The sequence below is a fragment of the Ambystoma mexicanum genome, chromosome 13, assembly GCF_040938575.1.
Source record: "Ambystoma mexicanum isolate Mex_15411 chromosome 13, UKY_AmexF1_1, whole genome shotgun sequence".
In the NCBI taxonomy this organism is placed as follows: Eukaryota; Metazoa; Chordata; class Amphibia; order Caudata; family Ambystomatidae; genus Ambystoma; species Ambystoma mexicanum.
Window position 1 is genome coordinate 481,274,354 of NC_090938.1, and position 15,455 is coordinate 481,289,808.

General features: G+C 48.2%; 1 protein-coding gene across 2 annotated transcripts in view; it reads right to left on the minus strand.

Annotated features, from left to right (window-relative positions):
• KCNH6 (potassium voltage-gated channel subfamily H member 6) overlaps nucleotides 1–15,455 on the minus strand; it is a 1,027,260-nt gene that overhangs the window by 743,921 nt on the left and 267,884 nt on the right. The gene's annotated exons all lie outside the window — the stretch shown is intronic.

A 15,455-nucleotide genomic window follows, 5' to 3' on the forward strand; every position in this document is an offset into this window, starting at 1 on the left:
AGGCCCATTCCATCGCTACTATCTCCCACACTTTACGCAGCCAGTTTTGAAACGTTGGTCTGATCGAACTCTTCCATTTCTGGGCTATGATTGTCATTGCTGCCAGAGTGAGCATCACCCTCGCTCTTCCCCTGCCCCTCGAGCCCGTCGGCCCTTCTGCTGGCCTCAAGCCTAGTAGTGACCATTCTGGGGGTATACCTCCCTCTGCCCCAAACACTTGTTCCATCGCCTGCTTGATGTCTCCCCTAGAACGGGACTATTTTTGGGCATCGCCAACAAATGTGTTCCACAGTGCCCTCCTGGCCGCATTCCCTCCAGCAAGTTCCCGATGAGTCCGGGTAGATCCTGTGTAGCCGAGCTGGGGTATAGTGCCACCCATATAATATCTTATACCAGGCCTCCCGGGTTTGCGAGGCTCTCGCTAGTTTGGGGATCTTCCTCCAAAGATTTTCCCGCTCTGTCTTCTCTATTTCCCTGCCCAGAATTTTTTCCCACCTTCCCATGTATGCCCATTGCGGCCTCGGGGTAGCCTCATCCAAGAGCTTGAAAAGCTGCGAAATAAGGCCTTTCGAGCCGTCATTGGTCATTAGGAATTTTTCAAAAGGGGTCGGTGATCTAGTGGCTGCCTCTTTATTTATGGGGTGTAGAAGCCAGTGTCGAAGTTGTGAGTATCTCAGTCGTTCACCCTCCCCCAGTGCGAAATCCTTTTTACAATCTACAAAAGAACTGATCTCCCCTCCTATAAATATGTCCCGCATCCAACGGCAACCCCCCTCCCACCAGTTCCGGAATGACGCTTTTTCCAACCCGGGGGTGAAGTTTTTATTATTGAAGATGGGGGTGAAAGGAGACGGGAAGGTTGTAATTTCCTTCCGTTGGACCAGTCTGTCCCAGTTATCTGCCACTAGTTTACTGATCGAGCTAAGGTACATATGGCCTGGGCGGTGCTGTCTGGGTAGCCACAGAACCTCTCCCAGTTTGTGTCATGTAACCGCTCTATCCATCTGAACCCAGTGTTTTCCTTCCCCCTCCCGCAGCCATTCCCTGATCACTCTTAGTTGGGTTGCTTCGTAGTATTGACGGAAGTTGGGAAGAGCTAGTCCCCCACCCTTTTCTTGGGGCCATAAGTTGCATCCTACTCATCCTTGCCCTTTTTCCCTCCCATATGAAGTCGTTTGTTATTACCTGGAGCTCCCTGAAGAAGCTAGCTGGGACTGCTTGAGGGATAGCTTGGAAGAGGTAAAGCAGCCTCGGCAGGTTAACCATTTTAAGTGCCTCTAGCCTCCCCAACCAGGAGATCCGCAAGTTCCGCCACTTACGGAGATCTTTCTTAATTCTTTGCAGGAGTGGGGGGTAGTTTGCTACGTACCATCCGCTCAAAGCCAGAGTGATTCTCACCCCCAGGTACGAGATTCCCCCCGGTCGCCAGGCAAAGGGCGTCGTCCCCTTTAGCTCCTCCCTCTCTTCCCTTGCCAATGTTAGGTCCATCAATTCGGACTTGTGCATGTTAATGCGCAGTCCGGATGCTTCCCCAAAGTCTTCTAGCAATAACCTAGCTTGTGTACTCGACTCTATGGGATTGGTCAGGGCGAGCAACATGTCGTCCGCAAAGGCCGCCACCTTGTGGTGCCTGCCTCCAAACGGTATTCCCTGTATTCCTACCGATTCCCGTATTGCCTGTAGGAGGGGCTCCAGGTAAATTACGTATAGCAGGGGTGATAGGGGACATCCCTGCTTTGTTCCTCTTTGGAAATGGAATGGTCTAGTTAGAAACCCATTTACCACCACCCTCGCTTGTGGGCCCTCATAGTTCGCCTTGACCATCTGTAAATAAGTGCCTCCCAACCCCATCTTTTCCATGGTTTTAAAGAGGAAGGACCACTCCACCCAGTCGAACGCTTTTTCAGCATCTAGGGATAGGAGTGCTGCCGGTGTGCAAGTCTTTTCCGCCTTTTCCACCAGGTGGGCCACCCTTCTGATATTATCCGCTGTCTGCCTCCCCTTTACGAATCCGCCTGGTCCTGATGGATCAAATCCGGGAGGAGCCCCTCGAGCCTGTTCGCCAGGATCTTGATCTTTGCGTCTACGTTAATGAGCGCTATTGGCCTATAGGAGGATCTTTCAAGGGGGTCCTTGCCCTCCTTCAGAATCAGGGAGATCTTGGCTTCTTTCATGGACGTGGTGATTTGCCCACTATTCAAAAAGGAGTTGAAAAGGTAGGTCAGGTGTGGAACCAGCACGCCCGCATAGGTCTTATAAAAGGACGCAGTGTACCCATCGGGATCGGGGGCCTTACCCGCGGGCAGCTTCCGAATAACCCCCCTCACCTCCTCCTCCGTTATCTTTTGTTGTAGACCAATCTGGGCATCCCCCTCGATTTTACGTAAGTTAACCCTTTTCAGGAATTTCTCTTGAGATTGGCCGCAGTGGTGCTGTGAAGCATATAAGGTCTTGTAAAAAACGGCCATGGCCTCTTGGATGTCTGCTATTCGGGTAACCCTTTCCCCCTTTTCTGAGTTTAGCGCCGTGATTGTGTTTCTGGAGGCCGCTCCCCGAAGGAGGCGAGCTAGCAGGGCATCCGCCTTATTCCCTCTTGCATAGAATTTTTGCCTCACAAAAAGCATGGCCCCCTCCGCTTTTTTGGTCCTAAGGATCCCCAGTTGTCCTATTGCCCTCCTATAGTCCTTCTGGTTAATCCGGCTGGGGTTCGCCGCTACCCTGCCTCTCGCTTCCTCAACTTCCGCTTCCAGCCGGGACTCCAAGGCCTGTAGCTGTTTTAGTCTCTGTGCCCTAGCTGCTATAATTTCCCCCCCCAGTGTGGCCTTAAATGCATCCCATCTTGTATCTTCCCTCGTGTCCCCTCTCTTGTTATTATCGAAGAACCCTCTCATCTTCCCATCTATCTCCTCTCTTACCACAGGGTCCCTCAGTAGATGTTCCGGGTATTTCCAGCCGCACAGCTCCCTTCTCCTCTTTCCCAGTTCCAGCTGCATTGACAATATTTTATGGGCTGCTATTCCCATGGGCCCAACCTCTATCTCTTTTACTTTACCCACCAGGTTGGCCGAGATCCAGATGTAGTCAATTCTGGACTGGGTCCCATGAACTTCAGAAAGGAATGTGTAGCTCTCCTCATCCCCCCTCAATTCCCTCCAGACATCCCTCAGCCCTATGCTCTCCACTTTGTCCCGGAGTTCCGCTGAGGCTACTCCCCCTCCCCCACGGCTTTTGGTCCCTCCTGACCTGTCTTTAATCTTGTTCCAAGCTATATTCAGGTCCCCCATTATGATTATCTGGCCTCTTGCCCAGCCACCTATTTTCCCCATGAGATCGCAGAGGAAGGGGTCTTGTCCTGTGTTGGGCACATAAATCACCCCTATTGTGTATGATTCTTCCGCAATTGTGCCTTTTACCACAATAAACCTACCCTCTTTGTCCCTTAGGGTGTCTTCTAAGCGGAAGTTCACCATGCCCCTGATGGCCAGTGCCACCCCCCGCCCCGATTTCGTGGGACCAGACGCCTGAAACACCTGATCAAACCCTCTTAGCCTTAAGCGACTCTGGTCCTTGCGAAGCAGGTGTGTCTCTTGTAATCCCAGAAAGTCTGGTTTTCCCCGCTTCGTAAATTGTTCCAGCTTTTTCCTTTTCAGCGGGGTATTTAGGCCCCTAACATTGTGTGTTACCCACTTGAATTGTAGTTAGACAATTGTCCCCGCCGTTCAAGACCCTCCGACAGTTCTCCACTCCCACTCGTTTGCCCCATGCCTGTTGCCCGGATGCGTGGGCCACTTCGAGTTCGTCCCTCGTGCAGCACCTGAGGATCCCTCCCCCCTCTCTCCCTTTCCCCCGCCTCCCCCAACCTCTGATGACCTTAAAACCTGGTCCTCCCGCGTCCCCCCCCCCCAGGCTTCCTCGGCCTTGATGATCCCATGATGTTTGCTATTAGCACCCTCTCCCCTCCTTGTATACAAAAGTGCCTTTGTGTCCACCACCCCCTGAAATTATTTAAGTACCCGATTAGTTCTCCTCTGGTCCGGCTCACTCCACTGCTGCTGGTTCCCCATCAGTTCCCTTCCCAGGGGACCTCCGCCGCACGGGCCTTCTCCTTTTCCCCTCCCCGACCAGCGACCATTCCCATGGCCTGGCTCGGGCACCACTCTTCGCCTCCGAGGGGCCGCTCGATTCCCCCGACCAGTTCTTGGTTCAGTTCAAGTTGAAGTAGGTCCGCACCTTCCTGCATCGTGGTTATCCGCTTCTGAGAACCAGCCCATTCGAATACAAGTCCAAACGGGAAGGTCCACTTATATCTGATCCCCTTTTCTTTGAGCTTCAGGGTAAGGGCACTCCATTGTCGCCTCTTGAGCAAGGTGCAGCTGGCGAGATCCTGGTACAGCTCGATATGTTGGTCATTAAAGGATATTGGCTCTTTTTGTCTAGCGGCCTTGAGTACTGCCTCTTTTTGAGCGTATCTTGTAAACGCTGCTAACACGTCTCGTGGCCTAGACTTTGGGTTCCTATTGAGGGAACCCACTCTGTGAACCCTGCCCAGTTCAATTCGATCCGGTGAGGACTCGCCCAATAGTTCCGCGAAGATTCCTTGAATCGTTTCCTTCAGGTCCCTATCTTGCACCGTCTCCGGCAGGAGCTTCAACCTGATGTTGATCCCTCGAGACCTGTTTTCCATGTCTTCCATTCGTATTTCCAGGTTCCGCGTTGCCATGTCAAGCCTCTCGATAGCTTCGCTGTTATCCGTGGTCTCTCTGCCTATCTCCTGCAGGCCTTTTTCGACTAGGTCTGTTCTCTCCCCCAGTTGACCTACTTCCTGCTTGATTTCGGCCAGCGCTTGGTTAATGTCGGATCTTATTAGTTGAAATTGCTCTTGAAAGGTTTTTCCCAAAGATGCTTGGAATGAGAGCAGCTCCCTGTGCAGGTCCTGGCGTGAGATCTGGGCGGATGCTTCCAGGGCCTCACCGTGCTCCTGCTCTGTACTTCCCCCCTGTGTGGCCGTGCGTTCCTCGGTTGCATCCTTGCTTGCCCAGAGGGCCATGATGGGGCCTGAGGCGTCCGGCTGCGACTGACCGCCCTTATTGGCCTTGCCCTTGTTTTTAGCTGCCATATTTGTAGCTCGGAGGTCGGGGGATCCCCCCCAGTCCTGCCTTCCCAGGGAGTGTCCCCGCCCGGTTCTGAATTCCTTGCCTCGCTGTTCCCGACCAGGCCTGAGTCCCCGGCCTTGCCGTGCTTGATGCTGCCTGTCGTGGTTACGTGTAGTAGGGCAGTACCTCCGTGAGGCCGCACGGGACACCGCTGCCAGCCCCGCAGCCTGGCGCAAATGTTGCCCGGGCCCCGCTCCCTTCGCCGTTCACCGCACTGCTTCGGTAGTATCCTCTCGCCGCCCGGGGCCGTGCTCCACTTCGCGGGCGGGGCCACTGCCCGGAGCTCACCACCGCTCTAGAAGGCTTGCGCGGGCCCCCCGATCTCTGGCTCCGCCGCCGGGCCGATATCAGGTCCACCGGTGTGTCCCGGAGGTGCCTCCTTTCCCGGGGTCTCCTCCTCCTCCCCGGCTCAGACAGCCACGTCGCCCCCCGGCGTGAGGACGGGACGGGGCTGCGATCTCGCCTCGCCTGGAGCGCCCCCTCTCCCGCTCCGCCCAGTAGGCCTGAAGCGTCTCCCTTCGCCCGCGGCCCTCTGGCACGCGCCACAGTATTTTCCCCTGCTCCTGCTGGGCGAAATAGCAGCTACGAGTGGTCGGGGTGCGGGAGGGCGCCGGCCACTGTTATCCTGAGTTCCTCGGCTCACAAGGGGTGGTGGAACCGTTTAAATGAGTTGGAGGCTCTGGAGCGCCGTCGGCACACGTCTACCTGGTGTCGGCGGCCATCTTGGAATCCCCGCATGGTCTTTTTTGATATTTTTTAAACAAAATTGAATGATGGGAGATCAACCTCAGAAACTGGGTGGGGCTAATCGGCACACATTTTCCTGTGTTCACCGCACAACAAACACATAGATCTGTGCATTCTGCATGGACACAGCCTACAGGCGCCGCCCCCCCTGTCCCATTTAGTTGGAATGTGACAGCCAGTAGTACAGGAAGGCATCTCAAGAGGAGGAGGCCTGGTTGCAGAGCTGCCAAAAGTCAGGAAACCCCAACTCCTTTTTGATAGGCACCTGTGTTAACCTGAAGTCAGCTCCCGCCCCTCAGTATCAAGGACAGTGAAGTGTCATGTCAGGTGCATGTGTTTAGAGTAGGCAACCCCCCAGGGGGACCCCCATTCATAGGGTAGGAGTATGTGATTTTATGGAGACAGAAAGTCTGTTCTCGCACACCATCAAGGGAGACATACCTTTAATCAGGCACCACAGAGAGCTCCGTTAACCTGAGAGACTATTTGATCCATAACAGACAGGAAGATGGGTGGGACTTAGTAGTACATGTTTCTCCCTTTACCTTTCCTGTTGCAAAGCACTCTGGTTATGACCTCATGCATAACAGAGATTGTTGGTGGGGACCCAGGATTGGTTGATTAAGGTAGGCTTAGCCTACACCAATCACTGGAGCCCATTTGGTTTTCTAAGAGGGTAGAGCTCCTCTTTTGGCAGATCATCTGAAGACTTATCAAGGAGTAACAAGAAGAACTCCTTTCGACCCTGGCTGAAGGTACAGTCTTCTTTACAGCTTCCACCTTTGAAGGAAGGCCAGGATTTCCAAGAAGGAAGCAAGATTTCTCCCCGAAACATCTCCCCAGGAACAGAGGGAGATACTGAATCCAGAGGACCCTCCAGCATCTCCAGAACTGGTACCCATCCAGCACACAGCGTGCCCTGCTAGGCTCTGCAAGCAAGCTTCCTAGGTGGGAAGTGCCAGTAAGGACAAGGCCGTTGCCTACAACACTCTTCTCAGCTTTGGGCCGTCCGAGTTAGAGGACGATGCAAGCCCAGCGAAGAAGCTAGGAGGAATGCACAGACAAGCATCAACCAGCATCCACCTGAAAGGACATTTTCGACACAGTCAAGCCCCTCCAGCTGCAATCGACTGAACCGCTGACTGTTGTCACTCCACAGTCGCTCACACCGTCTGAGATGCCTTGATCAGTGCTTTGGATCAGCCAACCAGCACTGAGACGATTCCTGACCCCGAATCGCTGTGTAGGAAAGCCAGCAGCAGTCCATCCAGCCTCGCTCGCCAAACTGTCTGCTGCCTGACACCCGCAGCTGCCTCCCATCTTGAACTCTGTTGTAGAAGCGGAAAAGCGCCTTGAAACTGACTCGACCCTTTCGAGCACCAAGAACTTCTACATGCACAAAGTGCAATGTGGTTCTGTTCCCCTGGTCCTTCTCCGAAGTGACATTTTTTTATGACCCATTACTCCCTTTGTGCTGAGACCAAGTATACTTGAACATTGTGGTTAATTGCTTTACCGACTACCCTCCTGTCAGTATCCAGAGTGCATCCCCTTTCCGTCTGGAAACTGTCTGTCCTCTGTATTCATTTACAAGGTGGGTTGTATTTTGTAGTGTGATAGAACTGTCTGTTATGATAACCCTCCTGTCAGTATCCAGAGTGCATCCCCTTTCCTTCTTGAAACTGTCTGTCCTCTGTATTCCTTCACAGGGTGGGTTGTATTTTGTAGTGTGCTAGAACTGGCTGATGTGATAATAATAATGTAGATATTTGTATACAACCTTGACTGCACAGCCCCTTTTATCTTTGGGTAATAATTGTATTTTCGCTGTGTTGCAAGTAACCAACGATCCATGACCTTGCGGAGATGAGCATGCTGTTCCGTCCATGTTAACAAAATTGGACAAGGAGGTTTATAATTGACTTGTGTTTCCAATATGTACGGATTCCTTCTGGTGTACTAGACTGTGTGGCTGATTGATGGTTTAGAAACCGATATTCATCCCTGCCCACTGGTGACCCAGAAGTTGATTCGTCACACTAGCCCTCTAATGTTTTCATTGATTCATGCATTTTATGTTTTCATTTAGCGACCTACCTAGAATGCCAAGATAAGATCACATTTTTCACAAGCATTTCAAAATCACTTAGTTCACAACATCATCATTAAAAGTCAACACATTGTCTGTCATAATATGACCAAAGCATTTCTAAAGAGTTTTTTTGTATGCAAATAGCATATACACCCACAGATCACATACATTTTCTGTAATTATAAAAGGGAGCGCAACAAGAAACTTGCGCCTCATTTGTCAGATTCTGACCCGAAACACAATGGCACTAGATCCTGATGGTGCAGGACAGCAACACATTTTGATAAATCAGTCTTATAATCTTCTTCCATGGAATTACTATTATTATTAGTATTGTATATATTGAGCGTGGGCCTAGCTTTGAGAAGCTGTGGAGCGCTTTACAGAGGTATACAACAATAAAGATACACAAGGGAGCGCTTTACAGAGGTGTACAACAGTACAGATGCATAACAGACCGCTTTACAGAGGTATACAACAATACAGATACATAACGGAGCACTTTATAGAGGTATACATCAGTACAAATGCATAACAGAGTGCTTTACAGAGGAATACAACAATACTGATACATAACTGAGCACTTTAGAGAGGTATACATCAGTACAGATGCATAACAGAGCGATTTTAAGAGGTAACAACAGAACAGAGATACAGCGGGGAGGGAGTGGGATACACATGTGCACAGAGGAGGGTCACAGCAGTACCGGGTGGCAGTGGAGCACTTTCCAGAGGTGTACAACAGTACAGATGCATAACAGAGCGCTTTACAGAGGTATATATCAATACAGATACATAACGGATCACTTTATAGATGTATACCTCAGTACAGATGCATAACAAAGTGCTTTTAAGAGGTAACAACAGAACAGAGCTACAGCGGGGAGGGAGTGAGATACACAGGTGCACAGAGGAGGGGCACAGCAGTACCGGGTGGCAGTAGAGCACTTCACGGAGGTGTAAAACAGTACAGATGCATAACAGAGCACTTTACAAAGGTATACAACAATACAGATACATAACAGAGCACTTTACAGCGGTGTACAACAGTAAAGATGCATAACGGAACGCTTTACAGAGGTATACAACAATACAGATACATAACAGAGTACTTTACAGAGGTATACATCAGTACAGATGCTTAACAGAGCGCTTTACAGAGGAATACAACAATACTGATACATAACTGAGCACTTTAGAGAGGTATACATCAGTACAGATGCATAACAAAGTGCTTTTAAGAGGTAACAACAGAACAGAGATACAGCGGGGAGGGAGTGGGATACACATGTGCACAGAGGAGGGTCACAGCAGTACCGGGTGGCAGTGGAGCACTTTCCAGAGGTGTACAACAGTACAGATGCATAACAGAGCGCTTTACAGAGGTATATATCAATACAGATACATAACGGATCACTTTATAGATGTATACCTCAGTACAGATGCATAACAAAGTGCTTTTAAGAGGTAACAACAGAACAGAGCTACAGCGGGGAGGGAGTGAGATACACAGGTGCACAGAGGAGGGGCACAGCAGTACCGGGTGGCAGTAGAGCACTTCACGGAGGTGTAAAACAGTACAGATGCATAACAGAGCACTTTACAAAGGTATACAACAATACAGATACATAACAGAGCACTTTACAGCGGTGTACAACAGTAAAGATGCATAACGGAACGCTTTACAGAGGTATACAACAATACAGATACATAACAGAGTACTTTACAGAGGTATACATCAGTACAGATGCTTAACAGAGCGCTTTACAGAGGTATATATCAATACAGATACATAACGGAGCACTTTATAGAGGTATACCTCAGTACAGATGCATAACAAAGTGCTTTTAAGAGGTAACAACAGAACAGAGATACAGCGGGGAGGGAGTGGGATACACATGTGCACAGAGGAGGGTCACAGCAGTACCGGGTGGCAGTGGAGCACTTTCCAGAGGTGTACAACAGTACAGATGCATAACAGAGCGCTTTACAGAGGTATATATCAATACAGATACATAACGGATCACTTTATAGATGTATACCTCAGTACAGATGCATAACAAAGTGCTTTTAAGAGGTAACAACAGAACAGAGATACAGCGGGGAGGGAGTGAGATACACAGGTGCACAGAGGAGGGGCACAGCAGTACCGGGTGGCAGTAGAGCACTTCACGGAGGTGTAAAACAGTACAGATGCATAACAGAGCACTTTACAAAGGTATACAACAATACAGATACATAACAGAGCACTTTACAGCGGTGTACAACAGTAAAGATGCATAACAGAACGCTTTACAGAGGTATACAACAATACAGATACATAACAGAGTACTTTACAGAGTTATACATCAGTACAGATGCTTAACAGAGCGCTTTACAGAGGTATATATCAATACAGATACATAACGGAGCACTTTATAGAGGTATACCTCAGTACAGATGCATAACAAAGTGCTTTTAAGAGGTAACAACAGAACAGAGATACAGCGGGGAGGGAGCGATATACACAGGTGCACAGAGGAGGGGCACAGCAGTACCGGGTGGCAGTGGAGCACTTTACAGAGGTGTACAACAGTACAGATGCATAACAGCGCACTTTACAAAGGTATACAACGATACAGATACATAACGGAGCACTTTACAGAGGTGTACAACAATACAGAGGCATACCAGAACGCTTTACAGAGGTATACAACAATACAGATACCTAACGGAGTACTTTACAGAGGTATACATCAGTACAGATGCTTAACAGAGCGCTTTTAAGAGGTGTACAACAGAACAGATGCATAACAGAGCACTTTAAAGAGGAATACAACAATACAGATACACAAAGGAGCACTTTACAGAGGTATACAACAATACAGATGCATAGCGGAGCACTTTATAGAGGTGTGTATCAGAACAGATGCATAACAAAGCGCTTTTAAGAGGTAACAACAGAACAGAGATACAGTGGGGAGGGGGTGGGATACACAGGGGCACAGCAGTACCAGGTGGCAGCGGAGGAGATGGTCGGGTGTCATCTAGCGACTCAGGTGGCGCAACAGGTGTCAAGATGGCCTAGGTGTTGGGGAGGAGAGACGCCTTTGAATAAGATGACAAACATGTGGTGTATGCAATTCTTTTAATAGGGAAACTGTACACACTTCCCATTTACTGTCTGTTCTTCGGCTTGTCCGCATAACAGGCCATTTGATGAACTTTATAATTTATCAGCAGACATCATTAGGTCAGATTTATGAAAGTACTTTAACTGGAAAATGCTGCCGAATGCGCTTCGCAGCAAGCTGGCTCTATGTCTGACATTTTGCATGATAAAAGGTGCCTGCCTCTTTAATGGGCTAGCAACAGCTGTCTCTAATTAATTTTCTTTACAACTAACCTTTTAATGAGTTAATTTGCAAATTCTCAGCTGAGCACTATGCTACTCTCCTCCCCCAGAACATGTGTTTTTACCTATGAATGTCATTATTTGGTTAGAATCTCAAAACGAAATGCATCTGTAGCAGGGTTACCCGAAGACTCCATGTTACCGGAGACACACTATTCCATTCCGTAGTTTTGCTTTTACTTTTTTTGCTTGAGTACTTTTTATTTAATTGAAGAGGCCTAAGACTTTTGCGATTGGTGGAGAAGTGAGAATCCAGACCTTGGGCACGATGTCCCTGACGAAATGTGGAGTCACCTGGAAATCTTACTCAAGAAGTTAAATGCGAAGAATTAAATAGGCACTTCAGAGCTTGATATGATGTGATAGGTTATCCATATCGCGCCTAATATCCTGAATACCGGGAATCCGTGTCGTCTTGCTTCCAAGGCAAGCACGTTGCCCGTGAGCTATCCTCCCGAGACAATAAAAGCTCAGGTGTAGGAGCTAGGTGGCAATGGAAACTGTGCAAGACAAAACATCTATTAACGCACAGCCCCCTTAAAGAGTCATAATGTACTCAGTCAAGGGAAATTGGCCATGCAGGTGTTGTGGAGAGCAGAGGGGTTGTATGTCTTTTCACCACATTTTTTTCACCTAAAGTATTTTTCATCAAATGGTTTTCACCTAAAACTTTTTTACCTAATGTAGATTCACATATCTAAAAGTGTTTATCTACTGAAACTGATTCACCGAAAACCTCTATCCCGAATTTTATTTGATTATTATTTTTTTATTTGAGGGGGTCCCCCAAACCTCTGTTTTCCACCCTTAAAAACACCCCAAACATTCCGAAATAATTTGTAAATTTGTTTTTGTTTTGAATGGGTCGTACAGGTTTTGGAGGGATTACTAATTCTAATACACAGGTAAGGTAATCCAATCTGAACCAAGAGATGAACTTGACAAGTGGGAGGAAGTTGCCTTGAATATATGCTCTGTTCATGGATTTAGCTTGGGTTATCAGGCAGCCACCATATAACTATACCTCTGAGCTAACACCGACTAGAAAAGGTACCTTTAGTAAGTCTCTGTAAATCTGCAATCAGCATCAGTAAACCCCAGTAGTGCATAGAAGCAGCTCTACGCAAACCAAGTAGTCTTTAGACAAGACAGGAAGGACCCGCTCACCGCCCACCGCACGGGCGATGCCATGTTCAAAGGTCATGAAGAAACTGCGCTCTTCCTCGTGCATTTTGGTATGATAAATCTCTCGGTCATTAGCAGGAGATGCATTCACCCCTAACCGGTGACTCCCCGCCGCCCCTTTTTGAAATCTAGACGTTCTGAGTTCATCAGGGTACATGTTGCGGGAACCATTTTGCCTGTACCCACTCTGCCGGAGGCTATTGCTAACTCTCAGGACCCTGGGCCTCACTATGAGTACGCCAGAACAGTAATGAAATAATTACCACTGCATTGACTGCAACACCATTTCCTGAGCTTCAAGAAAAAGTGGAGTACAACTTCCAGCAGTTGGCGAGAAGATTTTTCCTACTTTACCTCCAACAATGGATGAATTACCACTGGGAGAATTACGCCGACAGAAATTCTTCCAAACCCCAATGCAGTCAAATGGGACTCCATAATGGGGAATAACGCCACCTTGCAATCTGGAGGCTTTACAATTTATAACTATTTAGAACAGACTGTTAAGTACTATCCAAGGGGGAGGTTTGCATAAAATATGTTGCAAATAATGCATTTGAAAAACCTATTTGCTCAATAGCAGTGGTTAAAACCAGGATAGTAACTTACTTTGGAACCCGCCAACCCTGGCCCAAAAAGTGCTCTATTCTGTCAAATAAACTGGCGGATCTATACTCATGGACTGGCACTTCAGACATTGCCCTCTAGGCCAGTCCGAGCCTGGCGAGGCAGTGGAAGAGTTTCTCAGACTGCTTGAGGCCCTAGAGAGCAAAGGAGCGTAGAAGTTCTGATGGACATAATGCAACAAGGACACCAGGTGAGCACTGGCTAATCAACAAGCACAGAGAACCGAGAAGAGAGAGGGAGAAACCATTCCATGACATGGAAGCGGCCAAAACCCCTGAACACTCTGCCAGGGCGAGATGGGGAGAGAGGGCGGAGAGACAGAGATTTGGGGTAGAAGTTGAGGAGGTAACACTCAGGGACTCAAGAGAGCAGAGACCCTGAAAGGGAGTTTAATGTACATACAGAGGGTGAACGAGTGCAGTGACACAGAAATAAATCAAGTGAACCAGGGTAGAAATGCATTATGGGAGTAGTGGTGCAAAGAATTCAAATACTGAGCGTAAAGACACTGACAAAGTCAAGTGCACCAGGAATGAATTGCCTTTCTGGAAGTTATCGCTCAAGCACTCCAAAGACTGACTGCAGAGGCAGTGACAAAGTCAAGTAAACCAGTGAAGAATTGCCCTGTGGGAGTTGTAGTTCAAACATTCTAAAGACTGAGCGCTGAAGCATTCTCAAAGTCAAGTGATGCAGAGAAGAATTAGTTCGGGGGAGTAATACTGCAAAGGCTCCAAATACTGACCACAAAGATACTGACAAAGTGCATCATAGATTAGGGTCAGAGGTACGGGGAGTCTCCCACTCACATTTTAGACTGAAAAAAAGGTCAAATAAATGTGATCAAATGCAATTAGGTCAAATGTTTTATGTCAAATAGACCCAAACCAGTTCAAACACTCCAAAGACTGACTGCAGAGTCTGTAAACCAGTGAAGACATTCCTTGTGGGAGTTACAGTTCAAACACAAAAGAATACGTTCAAAGCAGTGAAGAATTAGTTTGAGGGGGAGTCAGTACAAACACTCCATTGAATGGTACACTAGTGTTGACATTTCAAGTGAAGCAGAGAAGAATTTCTTTGAGGGAGAGACAGTTCAAGCACTCAAAAGACTAGGTGCAGAGGCCCAGGTGGAGTCAAGTGCACCAAGAATAATAAACTTGAAGGAGTTTGGCTTTGAACACACCAAAGACCAAGAGAAAAGGTGACGATATAATCCAGAGACGAATTGCCTTGTGGGAGTTGTAGTTCAAGCTCTCCAAAGACTGAGTACAGATGCACTGGCAAAGTCAAGCGAAGCAGGGAAGCACTGGCATGCGCGAGTTGTGTTTCAGACACTTCAAAAGCCAAGCACAAAGGCGCTGCAAAGAATCAAATTAGCTGAAGACTGTGTAATGTGAGTTGTTGGTCAATCGGTTTAACAAACACAAGTAAACCAGAGAGATGCTATGCCTTGGGAATTGTGCTCGAAAGACCAAGAACAGGAGGGTGAGAAAGATATGTAAACCGGAGAAGAGTACTTTATCAACATCAACGCAGAGCAAGACATGCCGGTGACGTCAAGCAAGTTAAAGAGGAATTGCGTCCTAGGTGTTCCATAATTGGCCAATAGAAAAGGAAGATCCGAACATTGAAAGACTGTTCTTCAAGGCCAAAGAGACTGGGAAAAATCCAGCTGAGTTTCAAAGATCATTGCTTCAACTCATAGAGTAAAAGGCACTTGCGCCACAGCCATGACACAGATTCAAGAGATCCCAAAGTCCAGCGAATCCGATGCAAGAGGCTGATCCTGACAGCAACCAAAGAGAAAGTCTGAGCTAGTGGTCCACCCACTCCAGCAAATTCTGTGCACAAGAAAAAGAATACAATCTTTAAAATTCTTCTAATCTTCCATTCCACGTGGCTTGTCATTGCACAGAAATCTATGACCGCCTGCAACACTTCATCATTTCCACAAAATCGTCCGTTTATCTCAATTCTATATCGCATCCATGGGTTGACCCATGTCTTTGCATGCTTCTGCGCACCCAGTTCTGAACCCATGTCTATGCAGCTTGTCCTAACTCACATTCTTATGGTGACCACCCAAAACTCTCCAAATTTGGCCAACCTCGAGAGCAGCAGCCTCCCTGTCTCTCGCAAACTTGAGCAGAACCACCTCTGGTTCCAGAAGCAACACAAGGCCTCCCTTTTTGCTTCGGTTTTCTCTCGTCTTCTCCCCTGCTGTTGCACCTCACTGCTCCACGCACTGGTCACCTGG